General features: G+C 40.6%; 1 pseudogene; it reads left to right on the plus strand.

The window, feature by feature from the left end:
* Nucleotides 1–9428: 9428 nt before the first annotated feature.
* Nucleotides 9429–14244, plus strand: LOC136391701 (E3 ubiquitin-protein ligase makorin-1 pseudogene; annotated as a pseudogene).
* Nucleotides 14245–14749: the final 505 nt, after the last annotated feature.

Below are 14749 nucleotides of genomic sequence, written 5' to 3' on the forward strand. Positions count from 1 at the left end.
AGACAGAGGCCAACTCATGCTAGATCTTCTAAGAAGCAGTTCAGATTTCATTTTAAATGTGGATGGGAAAATGCCTGAAACAGCTGCCACCTGATCTGTGGGACTTTATGAAGATGATCCATCTTGTGATGTAAAGGGTTACTGAGGAGTCTTCACCTATATTTTACTTTAAGCCAACCCCAGTGCTGGGATTTCCTATCAGATACAGCTCCAGGGGACCTCTTCAAGATCATGAGTCAAAGGGGAGCAAGTCAGTCTTTCTGTACTCATTTTTCATCTGAAATGCTTTTGCTTTCTTTTTTCCCTTTGGAAATATCACAAATTTTCATTGTAGTTAAGGCAGAGCCCAATGAAGGTCCACATACCCTACTGCCTATTCAGCATCTCCATGAGTGCCTCACGATCAAACCACAACCCACTCCCACCTGTTCTTCTCAGAAACCAAGCCCTCTTTTAGTGCTCCCACCCCAGGAATAACACCGTCACCTCTCCAGTTTTACAAGCTAGGTATTTGGAGATTATCCAATACCTTGCACTCCCTCACCCTTAAATTCAATCTTCGCCAAGTGCTCCTATGAGTCTCTCAATTCCATGTACTTCTCTTCAGCTCAACCACCACTGAGATCTTTGATTCAAACCACCATCATATAGCAGCATCTTTCAACTGGCCTTCTCACAGTCACCTTTGTCCTCCTGCAATACATTGTAGCCTGAATTATCTTAAATTGTGCTTAAGTCTCTTTAATAACTTCTAAATATGCCTAGGACAACCACTAATCCAGGCTACAAGGTTCTGAATAACCAGGCCTTTGTCATTCTCTTCAGACCCATTTGTGTCTCCATGCTCTAGCCATCTTGGCTCCTATCAGTTCCCCAAATACATCATGCTTTCTTGCATCTCTAGGTCTCTGCCCATGTTCTTCCAGCCCCCATCTTCCTTTCAGCTGGTTAATGACTACTCATTTTTTAGATCTCACCACAAATATCACTTCCTTAGGAAAAGCCTTCTGGGGTTTTCCTGTTCTATGCCTTCATTACATCTTTACCTTCCCTTTTTATTATTTATCAAAATTTATAAATGTATGTTAAATTGGATGATTTATTGGATCAGCCTTCCCTACCAATCTATTAACTCCATGAGGGGAAGGGTGGTGTTTTCTTAGTTTACTATTACCTTCAGCACAGAGCTGGGCACCTAATGGATGCTTAAAAAATATTTGTTAACTGAATGAATGGATTGTAACTCTCATGATTATTCAATTCCATTCATACACAGTGCATGGCACAAGCTAAGTGCTGTGGTTAATATAAAGTAACAAAATGTGACCTTATCTTCCAGAAGCTTTCAAGGTGAAAACAGACATGTAATAACAGTCAAGGTGTGAGAAGCACATGAATAATAGAAGTCACCAGAAAAAGGAGAGATTAATTTCCCAATAGAGAAGAGGGCAAGGTTAAGAAGTGTGGTCTAAATCCTCAACTTTTATCTATGCATTTCTTCAAACTCCTGATTGCATTTGATATCCTACCTAACACTTTGGCTTTCCAACATGAAAATCTAATTTTCTAATCTATTAATCTGTATACTGAGCAAAAGTATAAAAAGGTGAAATGAAAAGAAATTATGCACTTTTCTTCTCAAATTTAAGCCAATATGTTCATTCTTCTCCTACCCAAAGCTGCTTAGAATGCCATTGGAAGACCTGGACATAGGGCCCTACCTTATGACCTAATTTAATCTTAATTAGCTACAATAGGCCCTATCTTCAAATACAGTCACTTCAGGGCTAAGGATTCAACATATGAATTTGCAGGGAGAGACACACAGTTCAGTCCATAGCACTGTATAATCCAGATCAAACTCCTTTATTACTCTGATCTTCATCTAGATTAAGGTTTGGCAACTGTAGCCCACAAGCCAAACTTAGCCAACCACTTATATTTGTATATAAAGTTTTATTGGAACACAACCATGCCCAATTATTACATATTGTCTATGACTGCTTTTGCACTACAAAGGCAAAATTGCGTAGTTGCAGCAGTGATCTAATGACCTGCAAAGCCTAAAATATGTACTATCTGACCCTTTACAGAAAAAGTTTGCTGATCCCTATCCTAGATGATTCCTTAAGACTCTTCCAGTTCTAACATTCTAAGACCCTATGCATGCCTTCAGTCTAAAATGTCTTTTTATTTAAGTCAGTGATTTTCACCCATTTAACTGAATTTTTACCTCATGACACACATAGACTAATTACTAAAATTCTGTAGCACACCAAAAAATATATTTTTTGCTGTCATGACAAAAAAAAAGGGATAATTCTGTTTCACTCATACCAGACTGCCGTGGATCAGCATAGCTCATAATTCTAGGTCTTGAGTGAGAATGGTGTGGAATTAAGAAAGCAGACTCATTAAGAAAAAAGGATGGGATCGGGAGGCCTCTTCAATGCTGATGGCAATATCAAAGTACCCCATAGCCCCAGTTTACTTTATTATATAGCCATATGCAAATCAAGGAAGTCCTTGTTACAAAGTTACACATCTGAGGCTAAAACAGGAACTCTCCCAAGGCATAAACAGGAATCCCCCCACCATGCATAAGCAAAATCAACCAACATCTGAATCAAAGAGTCAGAAGGGCATGTAAATTGCTTCCAGCAACTTAAACAAGCAAGTGAAGTGGGTGCAAATACTCAGCATCATAGCCAATATGGAGGTGAAGGGGGAGAACTTAGCCTTTTGCTAAGCCTCGCATCTACAAAGGCTTTTTGCAACTTGCAGTCTACAACAGCAGACAGCTATTGTTTTGTTGGCTGTTGTCATTTTTTAATTAAGAAATCAGCCCTGGCTGGTTGGCTCAGCGGTAGAGCGTCGGCCTGGCGTGCGGGGGACCCGGGTTCAATTCCCAGCCAGGGCACATAGGAGAAGCTCCCATTTGCTTCTCCACCCCCCCTCCTTCCTCTCTGTCTCTCTCTTCCCCTCCCGCAGCCAAGGCTCCATTGGAGCAAAGATGGCCCGGGCGCTGGGGATGGCTCCATGGCCTCTGCCCCAGGTGCTAGAGTGGCTCTGGTTGCGGCAGAGCAACGCCCGGGAGGGGCAGAGCATCGCCCCCTGGTGGGCAGAGCGTCGCCCCTGGTGGGCGTGCTGGGTGGATCCCGGTCGGGCGCATGCGGGAGTCTGTCTGACTGTCTCTCCCCGTTTCCAGCTTCAGAAAAATACCAAAAAAAAAAAAAAAAGAAAGAAATCAGTGTCCCTGACTAAATAGTCAGGTATTGAGTGTTTTAAAAATCCTTATGCACAACAGTTGAAAATTGCTGGTTTAAGTCTTCTAATTCTGCAAAAAGCATTAGTGACCCTAATGATTAATTTAATAAGTATTAAATGCTTATATTGACAGAGGTGTTTTCATTAATCTCGCATTGTAACTAACCTCTGCACTGTTACTCAGTAAGCTTAACTAGACATGGAACAAAGTCTTTCTGCATAATAAATGTATTTTATATCTCTATAGCGAAATACATTCGCATTAATGATTATTTAAGGGGCTCTGTTGAGTGCCTGATGCAGCAGGAAAAAACAGAGAGAGCTAGAAGTGTTCCAGCCTCATTGGTTTCCCATCTCTGCACTGGGGGTAGCCCCTCTAATCTACACCACACAATCTGGCAAAGAGATATGTGCTATTTTGAATGTCTTCTTAGTTACGTAATTTGCATTAGCCTTGTACCCTAAGCTGGACAGGGAGCCAGAGATAGTGCTTTTTGAATCAGAAACACTAAGATTAAAGAGCTAGAAGAGATATTAGCAGTCATTTTTCAACTTTCTCACTTAACAGATGAATAGACTGAAACCCAAACCAAACATAACTTACCTTATTTCTATTTAGTTAGTATATATCAAGTGCTTTGATTCAGAATTTCTGTTTGGCAAGGACCAGAAGAATGATTAGAGAAGAAAATTAGAAAAATAAATAAGGGGGAAATTTTTTTCTGGGGTTCTGACTTGAGAAATTTTGGGTGGAGTGTTTTAGAAAACAATCTAAAGTCTACATGTTCATGTATCTCTAAAACAACATTTTTAACTTGTATTTTGTGGAGCAACAACTCCAAGAGATGCTCCAAGAAAACATGGCCCTATAATGAAATGAGTTTGGAAAAGGTTTCATATTGAGCACCCCTCTTGGAGAACTGTGATAAGGTGTCAAAGAACTGTAAAACTTAGTATTGGCAATGCCATTTTAAAGAGGAAAAGTCAGGCTTCTTGCCCCCTCCATTCTGTGGAAAATGGAGGGAGAAGAATGTAGAAGTTTTCTGGCTTACAAGGACAAATGGGTCATCTAGTCATAATTTAAACTATAGTTCTTTGGAAGGACTGAGGCCACTACTTGCTAGACAACAAAGAAGATAAAGTTTATCTAAAAACTTTCTTTCCCTTTCAATAAGAGACAATATTTACATATCCTATATTGATTTTAACTCTTCCTCCCTTCTTGGAGTCCTGAGAGTAACATATACCTCTAGACAAAGGGATGGGAGGTAGACACTAAAAGATTTGTAAATGTCTTTGATATGTAAAATGACATCACTATTGTGTTACCTTGTAAGTTTTAATATGTAGGAATGTTTTTTATAGATCCTATAGAAAATGTTGTAAGCTTGTTAATAATTAATTATTGTGTCATGCTCCCCCTCCTTTTCCCCCAACCTATATGTGATCAAGTCTACATAACTAGCTTCAGGGCTATTTTGCACACACACGATTTGGGTTAGCTATACCCTGTGTATGTCATATGCAGCCGGCTTATTAATAAATCTCCTCCTAAGAATTCTTCTGTATCCTGCCTTGGTGTCTCTACATAAACCCACAGAATTAAGATACGCTACTTTACAACAGAACCACATATCTATCAGCATAACAAGACCCTGGGAAGCTCTGCAGTAAATGCACCTGATTAACACTGAGACGTACAAACACTTGACAGCAAAACAACTTATTTTTTTCATAGGTCATCTATCAATATTTGAGAAAGAAGAATTAAATAATGTTGCTTAGTAATCATTTTAGAAAAATCTGTCACCAGGCAAATTAAGAATATTTCCCAAAACAATTTTGCGCATTTATCCACATATTCTTGCCATTTCTATCATTGCCACAAATATGAGGGGGGAAAGTGCTATCTTTCTCTTTGAAAAAAAGCCTTATATTGAGCTCCCATCCATTCTCTTATGGTGAGTTTCCTGCCTCCTGAAAGTACCAGTTGCAAATTATAGACTGTCCAGGAATCCATCCTTGCTCGGGCTTCCCCTCTGAGAGTGGCAGGTAGAGGGAAATGGAGATGGATGGTGGAAACCAGGATGGCCATGATTGGTAGCTGTTGAAAACAGATAGGTTTCCCTATAGGGGAATTCCTTCTCTCAGGTTCATGGTATTTACAGAAGAGAAAGAATTATGCAAGCAACTTTTTGTGTATTATAATCCTTAGGACCTATTTTAGATGTAGTAAATCTTAGATCTAATTTTTAATTGAATTTGATACAACATCACCTATAAACTGACTCATCTGATACAATTTTTCAGAAAAATGGTTTGGAAAGACGAACCAGTTTCTAACTTTTAACTGATCATTTTAACCCCTAAGGCTAGGGGTTAAAATGCTTCTAATTTTGTCTACTTACCATCTGAAAGAGCCTACTTAGTGCTCAAAGAGTCTAAATAAAATTATTATTTTGGCCCATATTAGAAATAAGCCCACCTATTTCCTGCACTCTCTCAGGAGACCCAAGTCCACATTCTACCCGAGAGTGACTTTCCTGCTTGTCTGGCCTGGACCTCCAACCTATCATCATCTGACAGCCTGGCAGACACTGAGTCTAAACTAAATCACTCTGTGCATCTCTTCTCCAGGCCCCAGTTTCCATCCTCTGATTCTGTGATTCTTTCAGAATTATTTTTTTCTCTCAGAAAATGAAAAGTCAGAAACAATTTAAGACCTCAAATCAAGCCATGCCAGTATTTACTCAAGTTGAACATACACCTCCCCCATGGCAATTTCTCCCCTGGGTATATACCAAGAGAAATGAGTGCATATGTTCACCAAAAGACCTATGAAAGAATGTTCATAACCATAATAGGCAAAAACTGAAAACAACTCAAATGCCCATCAACAGGTAAACATATAAATAAATAGTGGTATTATACAATGGAAAACTAAACAATTTTTAAGAACCATATTGCTGATACACACAACAGCACGAATTATGTTCAGTGAACAAAGCCAGGCCCAAAACACTATGCACTGGATGATTATATTCACATAAAACTTAAGAATAACAGTGGAAGAAATCAGAGAGCACCTCTGGTACAGGTGGGGAAGGGCAGAAAAATAATTAAAAGGAAACTATATGAGGTGATAAAAATGTTCTATTTCTTGATTAGAATGATGGTCCCATGGGTATGTATATATGTAAAAATCTTTCAAGCTGTATACTTAAGACTAGTGTATTTTACACACTTCATTATCAGTAAGTTTCACCTCAAAGAAAAAGTTTGTAAAAAGGGAGGGATACCTGGTTCATATCAGTAATACCAATAGGTGAACAGTTTGCATGTGAGTTCTGACATCTTAAAATAATATAAACAAAATAACTGTTTGACACTAGTTTGCTAATTCCAGTTAGTCTTTTTATTCCATATCTAAGAAGACATTATATCTTGTTTTGATGAAGAGGTTTTGTTTGATAGTTGGTTTATTTGTTATTATTACTCAGTTTATCTCACAGCTTCAAATGACCGTCATCTTCATCTTCAGCCAAAAAAAAAAAAATAGTGCATGTTCACGGCCATGTCAAAATACTTACATTTTTTTGTTATGTATTCTTTTCTTTTTTTTTTACAGAGACAGAGACAGAGTCAGAGAGAGGGACAGATGGGAACAGACAGACAGGAACAGAGAAAGATGAGAAGCATCAATCATCAGTTTTTTGTTGCGACACCTTAGTTCATTGATTGCTTTCTCATATGTGCCTTGACCGTGGGCCTTCAGCAGACCGAGTAACCCCTTGCTTAAGCCAGCGACCTTGGGTCCAAGCTGGTGAGCTTTGCTCAAGCCAAATGAACCCGTGCTCAAGCTGGTGACCTCGGGGTCTCGAACCTGGGTCCTCCGCATACCAGTCTGACGCTCTATCCACTGCACCACCGCCTGGTCAGGCTGTTATGTATTCTTCTTCAAAATCTCTACTTGGACCCATGGATCCAAAAAGGTCATAAAATGTATGCACTGAGAAGGATGCTCAAAATTAGTGGTTAACTTTATTTTACAGATTAAGAGAAGTCTAGTGACCTGCCCAAGGTTAAATGGTTAATCAGTGACAGAAATGAGTGTAGAAACAAGCTCTTCTGAGCCCTACTCTGATGTTCTTACTCTTTTTTATCCTAACAATAAAAACATAAAATTATTTTATCTTCTCAGAAACAGAAATATCAAAGAAAGACAAAGTCAAATAAATTTGGAACTAGGTTAAACTACTATTCAACTGGTCATTAGCTAATGACAGGTGGACTCTTTCTAGTCTGGCCAGTATGCTGAATAGACTTATACCTTCATATAATAAATAGGACTTAAACACTAACATTCTTCTAAAAAAGTAATAATTTTCTTCTCTCAGAATGGCCACAGTAATATCTTTCCAGGTAAATATAGAATCCACTCAATTGCTGAACAAACTGATCTAATTAAGGCAAAAAAATATATCAATATAATCGTGGATGTCAAATGATAAAAGTAACAAATTACTGGAATACTTTTTGAGAAGGTCTATTTGTAAACCACAGGTAATTTGGTCTTTAGACTTGGTTACAATACTAATTAAGCAAGTTGGTGTTTAAAACATTCCCCAGGGATTTCCACTGCTGGCTAAGATTGGGTAACAGGACTAGATTTACCTTTTCACTTAAAACTACCCAAAAAATGGCCCTGGCGGGTTGGCTCAGTGGTAGAGCATTGACCTGGCATGTGGGAGTCCCGGGTTTGATTCCTGGCCAGGGCACACAGGAGAAGCACCCATCTGCTTCTCCACCCCTCCCCCTCTCCTTCCTCTCTGTCTCTCTCTTCCCCTCCCACAGCCAAGGCTCCATTGGAGCAAAGTTTGCCCGGGCGCTGAGGATGGCTCTGTGGCCTCTGCCTCAGGCGCTAGAATGGCTCTGATTGCGGCAGAGCAACGCCCCAAGATGGGCAGAGCATCGCCCCCTGGTGGGCATGCCGGGTGGATCCTGGTCGGGCGCATGCGGGAGTCCATCTGACTGCTTCCCCGTTTCCAACTTCGGAAAAATACAAAAAAAAAACTACCCCAAAAATGAATGGACAAGTATATAAAATAATGTTTTTCAAGACATAGTACATAAGCAACAAAGAACAGTGATCCCTGAAAGAATACAAAAGAGGTGAACCCTACAATTCCATATGAGACCAGAGAAAACACCATCTGTGTCTGAACCAGACTCACCAAGTCCTGTCAACTTGTGCAAAAGGCCATATGGAAGAGAAAGTAAAAAAGTCTTTAAATTAACAGCCTCAGACTAAAAAGATGCAGGATAACAAAACTGCTGACATTTAACCTAAAACTGCATGTGGTGTTGCAGTTCAGTGTTTTCCTTCTTGATAGTTTATCAATATAGTATACAATCAAATATATATATATAATTGCTAGTGCATCATATATAACCTATTTCCTAGATTTTCTTTAGCACCCCCACCCAGGAATGCAGGAGAACTACTGAAGCCACACATTTCCATACCCCTGAGGAGAAAACTGAAGCCCAAGAAGCAATAAAGACCTCAATTAGATCAGAATGCCACAGAGAAGAAATTACAATTCCAGGAACCAGCCAACCTGCTTGATGACTAAATGCATGCCCCCCTCACAATATACTAACCTCACCTGAAAAAGTATGTAATCAGCCCTCGCAACTGAGATTGTAAATTTTAGGTTTTAGACTAGGATATGCCACTGTCTTCTCAAGTTGCTGGCAATCTTGATTAAAGATGCCTGTTTTATTCTCAGACCCAGTCTCTGCTTATTGGCTATTGCAGCAGTGGGTGACTTGAACCCTGGACTCATTGTATTCCGGTAACATTCTCTCCCAAAGCATGAGGCAGAAGTTTCTTCATTTGTGCATTTTGCTAAAGTTTGACTACTTAGCACTTCTCAAGAAAATAATTTTCAAAAACAACTGAAGTAATTTTTCTCAGTTTGAATATCTGTGAAGAGTGCGAAGAGTGTGAAGAGAAGCACCGCAGTGCCGAGGGGACCGAGTCATCGCTCAGTCTCCTTCCTCTCTCATCCCCTTGCCTCACCACCTTCTCCCCACAGCCTGCTTGAAACTATGTGATCTGGAAGTTCTGGTACCGTTCCTATGTAGGATAAACAGTGATGGTGGAGGCTGCAGCTCCCAGAACAACTGCCAAACCATCAGGAGCAGAAGCAACAGCAGTGTTGGCAGCGGCCTCCCCCACAGTCACCTCCCCTTCCTGGGAAGTTGGGGGGGGGGGTAGGGGATGCATAGGAGGCTGAACAGGTCACCAGCAAGTATTTCATGCATGGGGTTTGTAAGAAGGGAGATAACTGTCACTACTTGCATGACCTCTCTGACAGTCCATACAGTGTAGTGTGCAAGTACTACCAGCAAGGGTATTGTATTTATGGAGATTGCTGCAGATATAAATATAGCAAACCACTGCAAAATCATCCCTTACCACTGCAAAATCATCCCTTGCTGCTTTCTCAAGTCTCTCATCAGTAGCTGGACTGGTTGTTGAAATGAATACAGGAGAGTAACGGTGACTTAAGAGATACTTCTGATCTCTCCCCTTGAAATTTTGACAAATTTAACAACTATAACACAGCAAAGGAGTCCCAGCTGGGCTCACAGGCCTGCCTGAATAATCCATGCACCAAATGGACTAAAGATGGGGCAGGGCAAAGGGGGGGGGTGAAAGATAAAAATGTATTCGTGGTGAGCTTTGGAGAGGAGAGGAGACAAACCAGAAGTGATCGAGGTTTTTTTTCTCTGCTGGATAAGGGGGAGGAGGGAAGCACAGACTCTCTGATTTTGTCTGAGGGGTACAGAGATGAAAACTCAGAGTAAATGAGTCTCCCTCTGCTGGGAGAAGCAATGAGATACAGGGGCAGAAGGGGAGATAAATCAAAGTGGCCAGAGTGCAGGGTCAGAGCCAGTGTTTCCACTGTCTGCCTGCAGCCTGCACTCAGCAAAGACAGAGAAAGCTGAAGTACAGCCCCTAATCTCCCAGATCCCACCTCCATCACCTGTGGTACTGAGAATGGCAGAAACAAACCCCCAAGCTAGCTATCCAGGGTCACTTTCTCCACTGAAGAACAGAGATGCTCTACGTCTGATCCCCAGGTCTGTTGAGACATGGGAAGGAAAGCCCAAAAACCTGAGATCACATTGCTAGAGCTGTTAAAGCCAGAAAGCTGAAGCTGAAAGGCCAAAGCCATAAAGCCTTCACAACACGCCCCCCCCAACATGACTGCAGCCCCACCTACATCATTGCTGCCCACTCTCTCCACTCTTATTTAACATAGTTATGGAAGTTTTAGTCAGAGTGATTAGACAAGAGAAAGAAATAAAAGGCATCCATATTGGAAAAGAAGAAGTAAAGGTATCACTTTTGCAAGTGACATTCTCCTGTATATAAAAAACCTCAAAAACTCCACCAAAAAACTATTAGTAATAATAAAACAATACAGTAAAGTTGCAGGATACAAAAATCAATATATAAAAGTTTATTGCTTTCCTATATGCCAATGCTGAAACATTAGAAAATGAACTCAAAAAAATAATTCATTTTACAATTGCAACAAAATAATTAAATACCTAGGAATAAACTTAACAAAGGATGTGAAGGCCCTATATACTGAAAACTACAAAACATTACTGAAAGAAATTTAAAAAGATACAATGAAATGGAAAATATTCTATGTTCATGAATTAGAAGAATCAACATAGTTAAAATGGCCATGTTACCCAAAGCAATATACAGATTTAATGCAATTCACATCAAAATCCCAACATAGTCTTTTAAAGAAATAGAACAAAAAAATTACCAAGTTTGTAAGGAACCATAAAAAATCTCAAATAGCCAAAGCAATCCTGAGGGAAAAGAATAAAGTCAGAAGTATCACACTACTTGACTTCAAATTATCCAAATATCAAAACAGCATGCTATTGGCAGAAAACCAGACATAAAGACCAATGGAACAGAATTGAGAGTTCAGAAATAAAACTACACATATATTCACATATCATCTTTGACAAAGGAGCCAAAAACACACAGTGAGAAAAGAAAGCCTCTTCAGTAAATGGTGCTGGAAAAATTGGAAAGCCACATGCAAAAAAAAAAAAAAAAGAAACTTGACTACAGTTCATCTCCTTGCACAAAAATTAATTCAAAATGGATCAAAGACTGAAATATAATATCCAAAACAATAAATTACATAGAAGAAAATATAGATACTAAGCTCATGGACCTTGGCTATGGACAACAGTTTATTAATTTGACTCTAAAGGCAAGGGAAATAAAGGCAAAAATAAATGAATGGGACTATATCAAACTAAAAAGCTTCTGCACAGAAAAAGAAACTGACAACAAATAGGCAATCAATTAAATGGGAGATGTTATTTGCAAAGAACAGTTTTAATAAGGGGTTAATATCCAAAATATATAAAGAACTCCCAAAGTTCAGCAATGAACAAGCAAACAATCCAATTAAAAAATGGGGAGAGGGGCCCTGGCCAGTTGGCTAAGTGGTAGAGTGTCGACCTGGTGTACAGAAGTCCTGGGTTCAATTTCCGGCCAGGGCACACAGGAGAAGTGCCCATCTGCTTCTCCACCCCTCCCCTTCTCCTTCCTCTCTGTCTCTCTCTTCCCTTCCCGCAGCCAAGGTTCCACTGGAGCAAAGTTGGCCCGGGCGCTGAGGATGGCTCCATGGCCTCTGCCTCAGGTGCTAAAATGGCCCTGGTTGCAACAGAGCAATGCCCCAGATGGGCAGAGCATCACCCCCTGGTGGGCATACCGGGGTGGATCCCTGTCGGGCGCATGCAGGAGTCTGTCTGACTGTCTCCCCGTTTCCAACTTCAGGAAAAAAAAATGGGGAGAGGACCTGAACAGACACTTCTAACAAGAGGGCATACAGATGGTCAACAGATATTTGAAAAGATACTCATCTTCCTTAGCTATTCAAGAAATGCCAATCAAAAGTGTAACAAAATGCCACCTCACACCTGTTAGATTGGCTATTATCAACAAGACAGGTAATAACAAGGGGTGGAGAGGCTGTAGAGAAAAAGGAACCCTCATCCACTGCTGATGGGAATGCAAATTAGTACAACCATTATGGAAGAAAGTATGGTGGTTCCTCAAGAAACTAAGAGTACAACTACCATATGACCCAGCAATCCCTCCACTGGGTATCTACCCCAAAAACTCAAAAGCAATGGTACATAAAGACACATGCACCCCCATGTTCATCACAGCATTATTCACAGTAGCCAAGACATGGAAACAACCTAAGTACTTTCAATAGAGGATTGGATAAAGAAGATGTAGTACATATATACAATGGAATACTACTCAGCCATAAGAAATGATTACATAATGACATTTATGATAACATGGATGGACCTTGAGAACATTATACTGAGAGAAATAAGTAAATCAGAAAAAGCTAAGAACTGTATGATTTCACACATAGGTGAGATATAAAACCAAGATTCATAGACATAGATAAAAGTAAAGTGGTTACCAAGAGGAAGGAGACATGGGGGAGGGGAAAGAGGGCAGGGGTGAGTGGAATGGTGTAAAGAAGGACAAATATAAAGTGATGGAAAATGATTTGACTTTGGGTGATGGGTATATAACATAATCAAGAGTGCAAACACTATAGAAATGTTTGCCTGAAACTTATGTATTCTTATTGATCAATGTCATCCTGTTAAAGTTAATTTTCTAAGTAAAATTTTAATAAAAATAAATAAATGAATATGGGCAAGTCTGAGTCAAGAAATTCAAACTTTGCAACTATAGGAGCTGGTTCAGAAGACCAGGTGAATGTCATTTTTCCTGGGCTGCCCTACTGTGGCCATAGGCCCCTTGTTGTACTGAAGAACCCTCACAGTGACCATGGACAACTCACAGAAGAAGCAGACAACCGTGGAAACCAAGAAGCATCTTTGCTTCTATGTGGCAGCGAGGGAGTACCCATACAGAGACAATTGTGTGTATCTTCACGGAAACTCTGGTGACTTGTGTGGACTGCAGGTCCTCCATGCAGTATATGCTACACAGAGATCACAACACATAAAATCTTGCATCTGGGGCCCATGAGAAGGACATGGAGCTCTCATTTGCCATCCAGCGCAGTATGGTCATGGTGTGTGGCATCTGTATGAAGGTGGTCTACGAGAAAGCCAACCCCAGCAAGTGCCACTTCGAGATCCTCTCTAACTGCAACCACACCTACTGTCTCAAATGTATTCACAAGTGAAGGAGTGCTAAGCAATTTGAGAGCAAAATCATAAAGCCCTGCCCAGAATGCTGAATCACATCTAACTTTGTCATTCCAAGTGAGTACTAGTTGGAGGAGAAAGAAGAGAAGCAGAAACTCATTCAGAAATACAAGGAGGCAATGAGCAACAAGGCATGCAGCATTTTGTGTTTATTTTTTTGTTTGTTTGTTTAGTTAGTTAGTTAGTTTTGTTTGTTTTTAAGTGAGAGGCAGGGAGGCAGAGAGACAGATTCCCTCCCACATTCCACTTCTTCTATGCACCCTGATCAGGAATTGAACCCGGGATATCCACACTCAGGTGATGCTCTACCACTGAGCCAGCCAGCCATGACTACGTACAGGTATTTTGATGAAGGATGTTGGGAGCTGCCCATTTGGAGGGAACTGTTTTTACAAGTATGCATACCCTCATGGCCATAGAGTGGAGCCACAGAGATGGAAATTGGGAACATCAAGCAGATACTGGTCCTAATGAAGGAACCACTCCTGGAAGCTCACTGAGAAAAGAGAGAACAGCAATGCCTTTGACAACAATCAAGAAGTTGTCCCCTTTGAGCTGGGTGAGATGTTGCTTTTGTCTGCAGGTGGGGGTGATGATTTGACAGACTCTGAAGATGAGGGGGACTTGTTTCAAGATGAGCTGGAAGACTTGGCTCTATAGCAGCTTTGTCTGGAGCGCAGATTGGTCTGCTGAGCCAAAACAGTGGCTGTCCCTGGTTGCTGGTGTGGCAGTGACACGCTTCTGTCCTGAGCAGGCTACCAACTCCAGGTGCTGACGTAATTTCACCCAGGGCCTGTATTCTCAACCCCTCACCTTTCCCCAAGGAGTATGCTGTTTTCACTGATTAAAACAGTCACAAAAATAAACTTAATTTAGTTCTTTTGTAACACAAATTTCACTGTCAGTTAGTGTAGGTTTGTGGCGTAATCTGTTTTCAACCAGATTCACATGGTTGGGGGGTATTGTTGTGGACTTTGTGCACTCATTTGAGGACCCCAGGTTCAAAAGTAGCAGCATTGGACATGCTTTGGAGTCCAAGAATAGCAATGATGGGTGAAGACCTGAAATAGGGCAATCACTTCTGTTACAGACAGAGGAGGTGGACACTTGAGGTCTCTGGTAAAATTTGCACATCCATATTTTTATATCTGTTCCCTTCCCTGCA

The sequence above is a fragment of the Saccopteryx leptura genome, chromosome 2 (genome assembly GCF_036850995.1).
Source record: "Saccopteryx leptura isolate mSacLep1 chromosome 2, mSacLep1_pri_phased_curated, whole genome shotgun sequence".
NCBI lineage: Eukaryota > Metazoa > Chordata > Mammalia > Chiroptera > Emballonuridae > Saccopteryx > Saccopteryx leptura.